The sequence below is a fragment of the Protopterus annectens genome, chromosome 12.part0, assembly GCF_019279795.1.
Source record: "Protopterus annectens isolate FY-2018-M chromosome 12.part0, PAN1.0, whole genome shotgun sequence".
NCBI lineage: Eukaryota > Metazoa > Chordata > Ceratodontiformes > Protopteridae > Protopterus > Protopterus annectens.
In genome coordinates, this window is record NC_056746.1 from 1,250,499,158 (window position 1) to 1,250,514,914 (window position 15,757).

A 15,757-nucleotide genomic window follows, 5' to 3' on the forward strand; every position below is an offset into this window, starting at 1 on the left:
CCAGCAACACGCCCTTCCTAGTATGGACTCCCATGTACCCACACATGCTTGGCCATGCAGTGCGCATAGCTGGGTGACACATTACACGACACATACCATACCTACACTACCCTCAGCATGCACCAAACCTCCATGTGACTGTGTGCTGGGCCTATACACCTCCCCTCTGTTTGCTGAACATCCGTGCTTACCATCCCTGCTAGCCACACCCTAAACACACAACCATAGCAGCATGCATGGTACATACACACTACAGCCGGTATTACTGACATCCACTGACAGAGGTAGTTGATGGCATGGCACCCCGTACGATGGACAGTCTACGTGCCTATGCCAACAGTGATCACAGTGCACTTCTGCTACATTTACACACTGGTAGGGACCATGCTATTCCACACTGAGACATGGTGGTACTGGCCTTTTCACAGGCGCCACAGGGGGAGCCCTGTTCCAGGCACACGCGCTGTATGGGCACAGGTGCAGGCTGTTGCCCGGTAGTTATGTTCACCTGTGTGTTGTGTGTCACTTGACAGTCATGGTGTGTCCTGCTGGTGCATGACATACTCCACAGCTAGCTACCTACACATGACTGCCAGACATTGCAGTGTGGGCCCTCACGCGGTGTGGTGGTATGTCTCTGCTGTTTGACTACATCCACATTCAATGCAGCATACCACGGTCATGCAGGCATTGGCGACACAGATGTTGCTGGCATCGTGCCTGCCAATGGGGTACCTACCAACAATACACACTCTCACTCACTACAGGGTTCCAATCCTTGGCTGGACATTGTATTAACCCTGTGGACACATACATAGTACTGCCATGCACATGTTATGTCTGGGAACACAGTCCCAATGTCACCTCCAACGCGGTAGTTGTTGTATCCGCCAACCTGGCTGTTACATGTCTCTGCAGCAGCACCGTCAGTGACTGCTAGCCCATTCATGTCGTTGTGCACCCTGACCACCACACTACCACATCTATCACACTACACATGGATGGTACTGCATTGCACGTATGGGGCTGCATCTCTACACCCATGACTGGGCCATTCAGTATGGCACTGGGCCACATCTTGACATACATGCTTCACACACTCATTGACTACCTGCATGCCTTTCCTGGCACCCTTGTTGGGCTTCTGTGCGCCACAGCACACCACATCCCATGCTGGCCACCTGTCATATTATTGCATGGGTGGTTGGGGTGGTACAGAGGGTATCACATCAGACATGATCCGCTCTTTGCCCTTCAGCACCATTCCACTTTATGCTATTGCCAGTGTACACATCCAGCATCACATCGTACCCTATGTATCGGCATATTCGCCATGTGCCTTCTGTACAGTTCACACAGTGGTGCAGGCATATCATGCTAACTACAACAAGTCAGGGGCGTGTGGCATTGCCGTTCCTCAGACATGTGGCCCCTCATGCTCAGTATTTGCATCGTACACTACCTGCTGTCACACAGTACTGTACATGCCTACATATACCACTTCTACATACCTGGCAGCATTCTAGCTCATCCTACTCATGTTGCTGACACCCATACAGGTGTCAGTGTGGCAGATATATCATGTAGATATGATTGCATCAGTTACATCACACATAGTGCATACACATCACCTTTGCATACTGACGGTCATGCGGTGTGTATCACATGGATACTGTCACTATACAGGCATATCACGTTGTACATGGTTGATGTACACACACATGGCCCACATGGTGCTGTGGTTGCCATATTACACCATGGCGTGGGTACACATGTGCAGGACCACGCATTTCTGGACCGTATGTCTAGCTGATACCTTGGGTGCCCTTGTACCTGTGCCATACACACATGTACCGCGGGCCGTGTTACAATAACACATGTGTGGTGTACCTTACACAATGGATACAACGTTACATGTCTCAGTATAGTCATGCTGTGCTCTCTACCCGGCTCAGACAGTTTACATATGCAAATGACAGTCATGTAACACATCTGTGCTCACCTGCATGCCACTAACACAGGGGTGTAATCTACTCTGCCATGGGCCATGTTCTCCGCAGTACTGATGCATGTAGTACTCCTACATGGCGTTTGCAGTGGGCAGGGTGGGAGGAGCAGTCCTGCATGTGTGCACACATGCCACATTGCTCAGCTCAGGCGTCTGTGTGACATCCACAGACTGGACACACACCATGCTGTGGGACATAGGTCCTGTGCACATCCCACAGGGGCACACTGTGTCACTAGTCATGTGATAGCTTCCTTGCTGGTAGGGTGACACAGACCCATGGTACCACCACAGCGGACGTACTGTATAGACATGACAGTTGACATCCAGTTCTGCCGTTCAGTGGACACTACCATGGGGGGGTCAGTACTGTGTACATTGCACATGTGTTTACACACGGCCCTGCTGGACATCATTGTGGCACACATTGCACCTGCTATGGAACGTTTGGACATGGTCACTTGCTGTTCCCTCCATTTCGGGTACCTATTCTGCTACTACATTGTCCCATATGTGCAGGCCATACATATCTTGTGTATGTACATAACATTAGGCCATCGCTCCATCATGCATGCTATGCCTGTGATACTGTCTATGATTTGTGAACATATCCATCATGACAGCTTTGCATTACACATAATTGACATAGTCGCCCCTACTGCGTGGGATACGTGCATGTCGTGCGCACATTCCGTATGACATCGATGGTATATGCCCATGCACATGTGTGCTGTGACACTATACATACATGTCCTATCCTGCTGTGGCACTTCATTGTTGGATATCCACTGCCAGCATCAGCGTGGGTGGTGGCATTGTTCTGTGTTTGCAAACCCTATGGCAGACCTGGGGTAGGGTTACCACCTGTGCCACTTTGCAAGGGACAGTCCCTCCTTGGGCAGTTGTGTCCTGACAAAATATATTACAAATGGCAAATGTCCTGAGATTGTAGGACATCACTATATCCCATTCTTATGTAAGAGTTGCATAACATACTTATTTATGTATGTACATTCCTAAATGTTACAAGACACACAATAAGCAACTTAACTGCTACAAGACTACACTTTTCTTTATGCAAAAGAGTAGAGTTCTAACCTTTGTACTGACCATGGGTATGTGTCCACCTGTAACATCTGATGTGTGTCGAAGATTTCCCACTTTGGCCATTTGAAAGGTGGCAAGCCGAACCTGGGGTTATCCGGGTGTGTACATGTTGTCCACTGCTGTGCACACGTTGTCCACAGTCGTTGGTATGCTGCGGCGTTTTAGCATTACATATCAACCTTAGCCTCTCTCTGCCTGATGGACAGGTATCTTTACCTACACACACCGTTCACATACTGTACAGATTCGTCATACGTATCGTGCGTTACACACCAGTACATGTCGTGGGTTCGACATACCTTTCCGCCCTTTTGTTCTGAGTTCGTCTCTATTCGCTTGTTTCTCCTTCTCTATTCGTGTTAGTTCGGTATGAACATACGGTTTGAATATCCATGGAGTCTTCCTTATATTCGTCGTCACCTGAGGCATGTGTGTTAATCAGGCCAATAGCTGTTCCTCGGTGTGTACTTATGCGCATATCAGCGGTGATCCCCTTCCTTTCGTTCGTTCTGGCGTCGGCACTAGCCCATGGTTCTTTCCTCGTGTGGCGTTGGTTATTGCAATACCTTCGTGAGGATGGTATGTATTGTATCATGTTTGTGTGACTGCATCCGCTATGTGTGGTGTCGGGCACATTTCGCTGTGGTGTTAGCCGTGGATTGTGTGTGTTGAGTATGGTATTGTGTTCGACATGTGGGTCCCGTGTCCTGGCGGCGTCTGTCGATGGCGTTGTGCATTCAGATGTGTTACATAGCTGTTATTTTCCTGTACATAGCGGATGCAAGGATGCATCAGCCGCTGCTAGTGTTTCCCAGGAGCTTGTTGTGGGTATGCGCTGTCATCCACTGCCTGTATGTGTTTGCTACGGTTTTAGCTGTTATCCCTTTGCTATGTGCAAAGCGGTATATATGCTGATGTGGGTGGCAGATGCGGGTGTGAGTCTTGCATTTATACATACCAGATATGCTTGTGTGTGTGCTCCATCCCTGCTTGGGGAGCTGCGGGTTACCTGTCTGTTGTTCGGGAATGTTTGTTTTGATGATGTCGTCTGCTGTCGGTATCGCCTGCATGTGTGCTTCCTGCACGTATTCCTCCTTCACATCGGTTATATATCTGCGGATGTTCGTCCGTGCCTACTATCCATTGGCATTTTGTCGCTGATAATTACGGTGAATGTGGTCCTATACTTGGGGCGGCCTGTATGCTACGGTAGCCTCCTATTCGTGTGCCGCTTGCTTACACACGCGGTATTTACGGACCGTAAGTGTTCACGATCGGTGCGGGATAGCACATTCGTATTTTCGCCGTACATGCCTGATGCTGTGTAACGTTGCCGACGGACCGTGTGGAGTCTACCTTATGGCCGCCATACCTACGGTCATGGTTTGTACATCGTCCTTTGCATCTCCTGTTGGCTATGGCCCTGTGGTACACTTTGGGACATTTCCGCTTTGCATCGTTTTACGTCGCCACGTGCATAGCCACTGAGGAGATGTCAGTACTACTTTGTGGGTACTGCTGTACATCGCCTATGGTTCCTGTACTGTATGCCTCGCCTGTTATTACACTCCGCCTGTGACATGTCATCTACATACACAGTTTACACTGGCACACACATTACACACACACAGCGGAACACCGACAACCTCACCTCACACATACACATATTGCCGCCATGGCTGTCAACCTTCTATTTCCAGAGTGAGGAACACACACAGTAGTAATGTGAAACAAATGGGCATAATGTGGAACACATAGTAATGGCATAGTGACAACTTCAGCTAAGTAGGTCATAGGTTGATTATAATATGCTGATTTACTTACAGTGAAGAACCTTTACTGACTTACTATGAGTACATTCTATTTACCAGGATGTCATTTATATACATTCCTAACAATGGATGTTTGACAGACATTTTCAATGTGGAACTTGGAGGAACTGCGAGGAACATGAACTGTTTTACACCCCAAATGAGGTCGTTCCTCATAATGTCGTACACTTCACTGGTATGCTTTCGCTTGCGCACCGACGGTTGAACACAATACCTCGTTGGCCGCATCGCGGTGGCGGCGTGTATCTCCGCACTCATATCCTATGGATATGACACGCACTTATATCTAGGGTTGCCACCTTTTCAAATGCCCAAAGTGGGACATTTTTGTAGAAGCGTCAGATTTTGCATGCAAACACATACCCACGGCCAGTACAAAGGACAGCAATTCACTTTTTGACAGAATACAAACCTGTAGCATTACAGTTGCTTATTCTGTTTATTATCATATTTAGATGTTTCTTCTACAAAATAACTGTTTTATGCAACTAATAAAGAAATTATGGGAAATAGTTTTGTCCTACAATCTCAGGACATTTGCCATTTTGTCAATGTTTTGCAGGACACAACTGCCCAAAGGGGGACTGTCCCTCACAGCGTGGGACAGGTGGTAACCCTACACATATCCGTTACTGTACCGTGGACTGGTGACCATCCCGACACGCGGATATGTATTGATGCAGGTTAACATTTCCATGGCTGGCGTTACCTGCCCTGCCCACCCTCCAGGATGATCGGGTTGTCGGTCACTATGTTTACTATGTGGTGATTTCGCGTCTTACTTATCTGTGAACTTGCATCCCTGGGTTCCATATTACCCTGTTGTACTTTATATCTGTGTATGCGTACATATATTTCTACATGTGTACTGATATGTATTTCCGTATCTGTGTATGCACATGAGTACATATGTGGTCGACTTGCGGCGATAGTGGCATCATACGGCTACGCCGTGTGCTGTAGAACCGGCGTGCGTTGAGGTGTTGGCGTTCCATGCTCTGCTGGCTATTGGGTGTGCAGTGTTTGGGCGGTGCCTTTGTTGGAGTCACACATACGTCCGCACATACGGTACACATTACGGGCGGACATGTTTGTGTGGCGTCCATTTTACTGTGTGTGCAGGTCAGGAGGTGTCAGTCCATGGGGCCTACACTGTCAAAGTATGTGCTATCGTTCCCTCTTTGCCAGGGCGTAGGCATATTGGGTGCGCCTCTGTCTACCTACTGGGGCTGGCTCAGTGTGTCCATGGCGCTGACCGCCCTGTGCCTGTGCTTGCCCTGGCAGTTGTGGCGGGCTTGGTGGCCCTCCGGCATTATGTCCCTGCAGCAGCTGTTTCCGCAGAATCATATTGTGTAGCATACAACATACTATGAATATGTGGGCACTTGTGCCTGGAGAGTACTGCAAGGCTCCACGGATGTATCCAAGCACGGAACCGTGATTTCAACATCGAACACACGCTCTATGATTATTCTCGTTTGTGCGTGTGCCTCATTATGGCGTTCTTGCATGTGTGTGTGTGCATTTCTGATGGGTGTCATCAACCACGGCTCCAGTGCGTAGCCAGCATGCCCCACAAGGTGACCTTGTGTGATGTCCCCCCTGGCGAATACCTGATACAGCTGTGAGGCATGCCAGATATGGGAGTCGTGGTAGCTTCCAGGGCTGCCAGCACACACATCCATAATAATGCCCTGCGCATTGCACACGACCTGGCAATTGATGGAGGGTATCCCTTGCGGTTTATGTAGCGTCTACCCTGCTCCCCGGGTGGTGACTTAATTTCTATGTGCGTACAGTCTATCGCACCCAGGACCTCTGGATATTGTGCCACACGGTGGCAGCGGCGCATATTGCTAGCCAACTCCTCCTGAGATGTGGGGAAATGTATGTGCTCATGGGCATGTGGTAACATGGCATCCAGGAACTGGTGTAGTACCCTGGATGCTGATGCCTGTGAGATGCCCATTATGTCCCCGGTGGGCCTTTGAAAGGTACCTGTAGCCAGTATTCGCAAGCTCACACATACCTTTGTGTCCACTGGGATGGGCTCCCCTCTGTTGTCTCTTGTTCTCAGGCGCGGCCGGCACAGCTCCACTATTTGCTGTAACGTGTCCCTGTCCACCCTGTAGCGCTCTACTATCTCCAGGTCTCGCAGCCCCTGGTAGGTCACCCTTGGTCTGAACACTCTCCTTCTCCTGTGAGGCCTACGGTGGTTGTCGGCACCACCCTCCGCAACTCTGTCTGTCTCTGCCACATACCTATGCATCACGGCCTGGCGGCACCCAGCATATACATATTAAAAGTTCCCGTCTGTTTACACCCTACGGTGCGGCGTTTGGGAAATCGCTGTGTGTTGTGTGCATTCACATTTAATACTGTTGTGCTGTATACCGGTGATGTCATTGGGTGTGTCTGTGCGGCCGCATCCACGGATTATTTCCGTGGTTTTACGCTTACAACTGCAGCGGTACTGCCTGTAGTGTTACATTACAGTTGCCTGCATTGCCTTCGCCTGGCATCTTACATTACTGCATCCTGCAGGCACATGGCATATGATGCATTTTATCTGCAGCCGCGGTCATGCTACCTCTGTACTTGGCTGTGCTATTTCGGTTCTTTGCTCTTTGCATTTCTACTACATCCCCTACTATCTTTGCACTCATATGCCTCCCCTTTCCCGTTATGCAGGAGTCTGCATGCAGAGTTATCAGCTGCCGGCGTTTGCCCTTCCTGCATTGATTGGTGTTAATTGCTCATTACGGATCCATTTACACTGCTTCCGCATTTCCTCGTATTCTCCGCATTACCTTCCTATATCCGTGGTTGTTGGCGGTGAGGCCGTCACATGACTGGTTTAGGGAACGTAGTCATCCTCGTGCACATGCATTTTATGCAGCGCATTCTGTACCCTCAGCGCATCTCTTTCCTAACACGCCAGACCTGATGCTGTGATGTGCATTGTACAGCCCAGATTTGCTGACCTCAATATCCTTCCTCCTACAGTGGCACACCCCTCTGTGGTTGACATGTATCTCGTGTAAGCCACTCCTCGGTGTAGTACCGCTCGCCGTTTGCTCCATCCTTACGCCCGGCGCCGTTTTTGCGATTCACTATTATCTGCCTCATTTGCATGGAATTGACTACTAATACATGGTTACGGCGCGGACACCGCCACCACTCCTTGACAACCATTGCGCTGGGGTTGCAGCTTTACATACATACTATGGTGTGTGGTGGCTGTGCAGCTGATTTGTGTTCTACTGCTCTTTTAGGACATTGTCATATTATTTCATTGCTTTGCAACTTCTGTGCACATATCCGGGGTCTGCTGTTCTTTCTACATACGTGCCATTTATGTCATTTTTACATTTTGTGCATATTTTCTTTGGACATTCTCGGTGCCTTTCCACATTGGCATATTGCACCTATATGATACCTGACTTTGACAGCCTTCCGTTACTCCTCCGGTATGTTTGGGTAAATGTAAACCGTTTTTTGGTTTACATTGCCGTGCTACTACCTTCGCCTGCGCCGCCGTGGATCGCTATTTGCCCTCATTTGCATGGTGCAATACCGCACACAGTGTGTTTTGCATACCTACGCCGGGGGCGGAGATGGTCCGGCGCATGCCGGTAGTGCACGTGGAATTCATTCATACCTGAATCGCTAAGCAGCCATATTTGGCGTTATAACGCCGACGCTATGCTGGCGCCTGGCGCAAGGTTCATGAATCCCGGGGACTAAAACCACATGGATTGAATCTAGAATTGAGTATTTAAAGAACAAAATTTAAAATGTATGCACTGCATAGCATTATAAGATAATATCATTGTTTATACTAGTATGAACTTTATGTCCAAATTATAATAGACTATTATCTTTTGATATAATTAATTGTAAATGTCTTACTAATAATTATGTGCACTTTAGTATGTAGTAGGAGAATTTATATAAAATAATAAAATATATGTAATTCATAGCATTTGTTCACTTTAAAATCAAAAATATAAGTGATTTGAAAGTAATTATGCAGTGGAAAATGACATTTGTTTTGTATATTTGAATTATAATATGTGTGACCTCATAGCATAAGCATATTTGACTTGAAGGTATTTTAGTTTTGATATTATATATAAGAAAAATACTGTGTAAGCACTTTAAAATATGATGAATGAATTAATTAATGTAGTTAATTGAATAATTAGTGCTGATCAACTTATTTTTTTCTGTATAAAAAACAGTTGGTTGCACTTTGTATTTGTGATCCTTTGAAGGTGAAAGGCCAAAGTACCAGATCGCAATAAAGACGCATTACTGGTCTTGGTGTTGGTTCGGTTTGTGATTTATTCATGCCCTGAATTCTCCTGGTGAGAAACCATTTTGTGTGTTCCAGTTGTTGCAAGTGTCAAGTTAGATTTATGCCAAAGGGGGCAGCGTATTCAGTGATAGGTCTGATGAAGTCCAGGTGGAGTGATACTATAATTTCCTTGGACCTCAGTGCCATACCCTTACCTATATGTCAGGTGACATAGGATGATTTTCTTATTATTTTAGTTACATGTTGGTCAAAGTCAGACTGCTGTCTGCATATGTTCTCAGATCACTTACAACTGGGTCAACTCTTAGAAGTGTTTTATCAATGGAATAATTAATTTGGGTTGACAGTTTTCCAAAAGCCATTTGCACCAGTCATTTGTTTGTATTAAACCCACTAACAAGATGTTGGTGCCTTTGGGGGATTCTATAATACCTCCCAGTTTACAATCATCTCTGATGTTGCTAGCCTTGACTATAAAAAGAAGATTTAAAACAACAAAGTGTGCCTTGCTGGAATGAAGTGCCCAGAGTTCCTTCTTTAGATAAAAATCTTTAATCAGGTCTGAGGGAGCTCATTACATCAGCTGCAGCACTGTTTGTCCATCGTGGTTATTGTGGATTAAAGATTTTTATCTAAAGAAGGAACTCTGGTTTTTTGATCTGCTGTGCTCAATAAAAAGAAGATGTCAAACAGGAGTTGACCCAGCACAGAGTCCTGGGGTATTCAACTGGTGACAGGTCTCTTGGTGGAGGTGGACTCACCGATCCTGACTTCTTTGGTCCCATCTATGAGCCAGCCAATAATCCAGCAAGTTATGAATAGATTTACGCTTAGTCCAGACAGTTTATCAACAATGCCTGGGTGGTTTGTTGTATCAAATGCCTTAGCCAGGTCAAATTACGCAGCATGCACAGTTTTACCCTTATCCATTGCCTTGATGATCCTCTCAAAGAAGTTTACATTCCCATAACACAGCCAAATGGAAATGGGTCCAGTAACTATAGGTTGCCAATGTCCTTCTTTATCATTTCCATGATAATTTTTTTCATGGCTTTGCATATTAGGCTTGTTAGACAGATGGGTCTGTAGCTTTCTGGGTCAGTTGATGGTCTACCTTTGTGGAGGGAAATTACTATTGTGGTCTTCCATTCACTTGTAACATAACTTGTTTCAAGACAGTAGTTAAAGAGTAACTCAAGTGGTCCTAAAAAGTTTTAGATTGTTCAGGAGGCATCCAGGAATGTTGTCAGTACCAAAGGAGGCAGTGTTCTTGGCTTTAGTGATTGATGCCAGCACCTGATGCCTGCTGATAGCTGGGGAGGTATGTTGGAGGAGACATTACCTGGTTGAGATGGGTGAGAGTAGGGGGTGATGTTTGAGCTGAATTCATCAGCCAGTAGATCTGCTATTGCAGCCTGATCAGTGAAGGTGGTACTGTTTACCACAAGTTCACCACACTACTGTGTGTTATCTGTAAGGTTCCAGACATAGCTGAAGAAGGCCTTCTGATTATCCTTATCCTGTGAGATTATCCTGGCCTTGTGATTGGTCTTGCTGGACTTAATTAGAACTCTTAGTTTCTTGTTTAGTTGTATAAGAAAACACTTATCTTTAAGGGAGTTGTTCTTCCTGATTTTGTCCATGAGTTTTCTTCTTTTATTAAATATCCTGCTTAGTTGAGGATTCTATCAATGGGTTTGTTTTTAATGTTTGTTTTGGGATTATTTCTGGTTGGAAGCCAGCCTTTATGCAGTCATTCACATGTTTGTATAGGCACTCTGTGAATAATTCTGCATAGGTACTTGTCGTCTTAAGGTTAGGAGAGCGTTGACTTTTGACAAACTGTCACTTAATAGGATGTAGTTTGCCTTTAAATTGTTCTTAACGATTACTGGTTTAGCTTAATTTTCTGGGTTGATATTTTTACTTCAAATGAGACAGCTTTTTTAGATGACCTCATTAATGAAGGCATAACACAAGGAGGGGTGCAATGCTCACACATGTTGGTGAGTACCATATCCAGATTGTTGATCCTCAGATGGAGGTGTGCACATTCTGTTCCAGGATGTTTGTGTTAATAAAGTCCAGGAAACATTGTCTCTATAAGTTTGAGGCATTGTACAATTCCCTATCTGTAAAGGGGTAGGTTAAAGTCACCCATGAATTGTGTGTTTAGTTGGATGTTTGCACACCTGTATCAGGTTTAAGTAAGAGTCTTGAGACTCTAGAGCATAGATGGTGTCCTGTAGATATCCATAATTATGATAAAGGACCTTATCTATGGTGGCTACCACATGGATGACCTTCATGGAATCATCCTTTTTAATCATCCTAGAGGTGTGTTTGCTGCTAACTAGATTGAGGCACCTCCACCTTTGGACCCAGTCTCTTATTACATAACTCTCAACCTCTTAGTGCAAGAAATCTGGACAAAGCCTTACAAAACGGGGGGGGGGGGCAAACGCCCAACAATAGAGACATATTTTAAATAATACTCTTATAAACCTATAAAGTTGATACAGTAACAGGGTATGTTTTAACATACATTTTGTGAAGGATTTGAAGTCTGAAACTCAAATGCATGTCATTATTTAGTGACTTCAATCCTCAGATCATCCCAGTGATTTGCTATTAAATCACAAATTTTATGAGGAACAGACGAACAATATGAGCCAAAAATATGGACATTCTGTGAAAATCTGGACAGTTGAAAGGTATGAGTCTGTACTGTTGTTGGTCTATATGTATGGAAGGGACTGTAACCTTGCAATTCTGAAGTAGTTTATATGGCTATAAACCAAGTCATTTTCATAGCACAGCTGCCTGCATTCTCCAGAGTGAGGAAGGATTTAAGGATATGGAGTTTTTTGTTTAGGCACCAAGCATTCAGCAGTAGCACCTTAAGGTTGCTTGTAGACTTTTTCACTATGTTGTTAGTTTTGTCTTTTTGGCATTGCCTAAAAAAGGCTTTAAAGGGCCAGATAAACATTTAACCAATATCTTAAAACCTAGGGGGGGGGGGGCAGCTGCAGCTCATCCTTGGCAAAGGAAAGTGGCCTTTTCATCATGTCCTTCCATGCTGACAAATATTAGATTTCCCTGAAATGACACCAGAAACTAAGCCAATTATTAAAATCCATCATTTTTGTTCATACTGTGGCATCATTTTTGTTGGAGGTAGAATGCTGCTCAGTGCAAGGCTCATATCTATCTTTGTCACATATTCTGAGAGATCCATTATGTTTCTTTTCATATAGCTAAGTGAGGTATGTTTCAGGTCATTTACACCCACATGGACTATTATAGAATTATTTTGATACTTGGGGTGCAGTAACATGACTACATGCATGATATTGGAGATCCTGGCTCCAGATAGGCAACTAATGGTTATCATCATCTTGTCTAACCTGGTAAGTGGGGCATTTGTGTGTCACGCAATGGAGTCCCCAATGACAAGGCTATTGATAAAGTATATGCTTCCCTTATGGGCTTTTCTTTTGAGGGACCATTTGGTGTAGGCTTCTGTGAGATGTTTGGTGTTGCTTCTGGTGTGTGTTTTAGTGATTGCTAAGGAGCAGAATTGTGATTATGTGGCTTTGGAGGTCTTTGAGATTTGGGAAGGTTTATTTTAAGTGCAAGTTTCTTCTAAGTCAGCATAAGACAATCTGCGTATGTGTTGAGTAGTGTGCGTGAGGGATGTAGTGCTCCTGACAACCTCATCTGTATGCGAGATTTTTGCCTCCAAGGAAGTTGTGTATTTACATCTGTCACATACCATGTTATTTCTTTATTGATTAACTGGTTGTGTGAGAACATAAGACAATTGATACATTGCCTTAGGATACACACATCCACCATGCTGGCCACAGAGACATTTGGAAATTACATATTGATGTCGTCAGGTCCTGTAATAGGATGAGCTGTTTAGGATTAAGGATTGGATTTTAACAAGGATCTCCTAAGTTAGTTTCTCTTGGTGAGGACAAAATACAATAGAGTGCTAGGATATGGTAGTGCTGTTCAATATGCAAACCAGCTTTGGGGCTTAAGTTGATGTTTAAATTTGTATTATACCCCTCTACTGAATATTGTACTTTTGCACAATGCTTTTTCTCAAGCTGGGCCTGACAACAGTCCATCTGGACCAGTGCTCTACCCCAATTAATAAATGGAAAGTAAATGCATTTAAATATTATTAATATCTTTTGATAGTACTTTGTGAGTTTCTGGTAGTATATCATCAGTTTATGGTCATTCAATTTTTAATAACATCATTAAATGTATTAAAAGTGAGATTATTTGTGAGAAGTTTAATATTGTCTTTCCTTAATTTTTTTAATTTTTGGTGAATGAAAATATATAAGTATTACAAATATATGTTTGTATTTATTAGTTCTAAATCTGTAAAATTATTGAATATCACACAATTTTCATTTTTTTTAGTTTTATTATTAAATATGTCAAGTATGGGATTCTTTCTAGAACAAATTTCACTCCTTTTAGTAACTGATTCATGCTTTAAATAGTCAAATAATAGCTTCTGATGTTTCTTTCTTTTTAAAGCAATAGCATTCTTATGATCTATAATTTCCTGATGTGCTATAAAAGGATCTTTTAAGGTATTTTATCATGTTGTACCTTATATTAAGCAAAATTAATTTCTGTTGAATATAGACTAATTGATTCTCTCAGTGCTTTATTCTTCTTAATACAAAGTACAGATTACTATCGAAATAACACTTTATAGAATTTCAGAACATAATACCAATGCAATTGCCATTGTTTTTATGGATGATGAAAAGGTAATTCATTTCATGGAACCAAAATATGAAATCTTTTGAAGTTAAATATGTTGGTACACTCCATGTTATAGTTAATGTAGGGTTCAAGAACAGAAACAATGGGTTTTAATATCAAACATCAGCTTCCTGAAAACTGACAAGAAAACAAAAGCCTGAAACAGAGAATAGTGAAAAATAGAATTTAATTTTTGGAAGGGGTTAAGTCCCTGTAACCCCAATTGCCCATATTCCCCTAAACTTATACATACTAACTCCACTGTCACACTAATTCAAAGAAGGGAGCAATCCCCCAAAACAAATGAATCATTGTTGAAACTACACCAAAAATTATTTCCTGTGGAAAACAGCATTTAACAATATGCATTTTATCTATTTTTTGTGCTACTGATACTCAAGCAATTTCTCTTCAAGCAACTGTAGGGGAGCCCACAAATGGAATCAGAAATAACATATGTTTACAATTTAAAACATTCAGCTTAGTACAGTAAAATATTTGACCCATAAATGTTTCTGTTTATTCTGGTTTAAAAATAAAAATCATAAACAGTAGTTTGCAAAATGTGAAGAACACAAATTTAAATTCCTTACCATCACTCAAGTTAATATTATTAGTTATGCTTTTTGAAATGTTGTCAAAAGCAGACATTTTGAGAATTCTGAAGTATCATTTTTGAAAGTAATGTAATTATAATTAGCAGCACAAGTAATGTTCCTATTAAAACTGAAGTTACTAAAGTTTAACTTCAGCCTAGCTATTTGTTGCCAAGGTAGGAATATAGTTACTATATGAATTATATTTAAATAATAGTTGTTACAGTAAATGCCCTGACTTCATCACTCACCAAGTGAGTGGTTTTTAGCAAAACAGTACCCTTTTTATACCCCTTGACTGTTATGAAAAAAGAAGAGCATGATAATAAATCATAATCACTTGTGATTAATCTGCTTAAATTATCTAATATATAGGTGTCATGTTTGAAAACAAAATGTTTATTATTTTTGAAAGATTTGTTAAGTATGTTTGTAATTAAATAAATAACTTGAAGTTGCATATAAATAAAAACACTAAGAATATAAAACTATAATAGCATGTTAAGAAAATCTAAAATGAATAACCATAAGTAAACTATTGTGAGACAATTACACATTTTATAACTAAACCTAATTCACCTATTTGAAGGCAAATAATTTAAATAGATAGTGAAAACTTAAATATTTATGGTTTTATATTGGAAGAACAATACTTAGTACCCAACACAGAGACAAACTGATTCCTAATTAAGAGAAAACATTGAGTTAACTGCTCACTCTGCATGTCTAAGTAGAAATATATAAATGACTGAGTGATTTAATCTTAATACATACTGACTATGCACTGACTAAGATGTAAAAATACAAGGCAACAGCTGCCTTTCTATTGCCATGGACTGGACAAATATTCTCATCTTTTGTCAAATTCAGTCATAAATCAATAATCATCTGCTTTAGGACATCTAAATCCACTATAATGAATATATCCAAATTAAAGGATTTTAAAAAGACAAACCTATGTCACATCTAGGCATCTAATATTACCTAGTCATTTTGATGTTAATAATTTCAAAGCCATACTACGTATAACTGATTGAAAGGTTTCATCTTTAACTTACATGATAAGCAACACAACCGCATTGATACAGTTATCAAT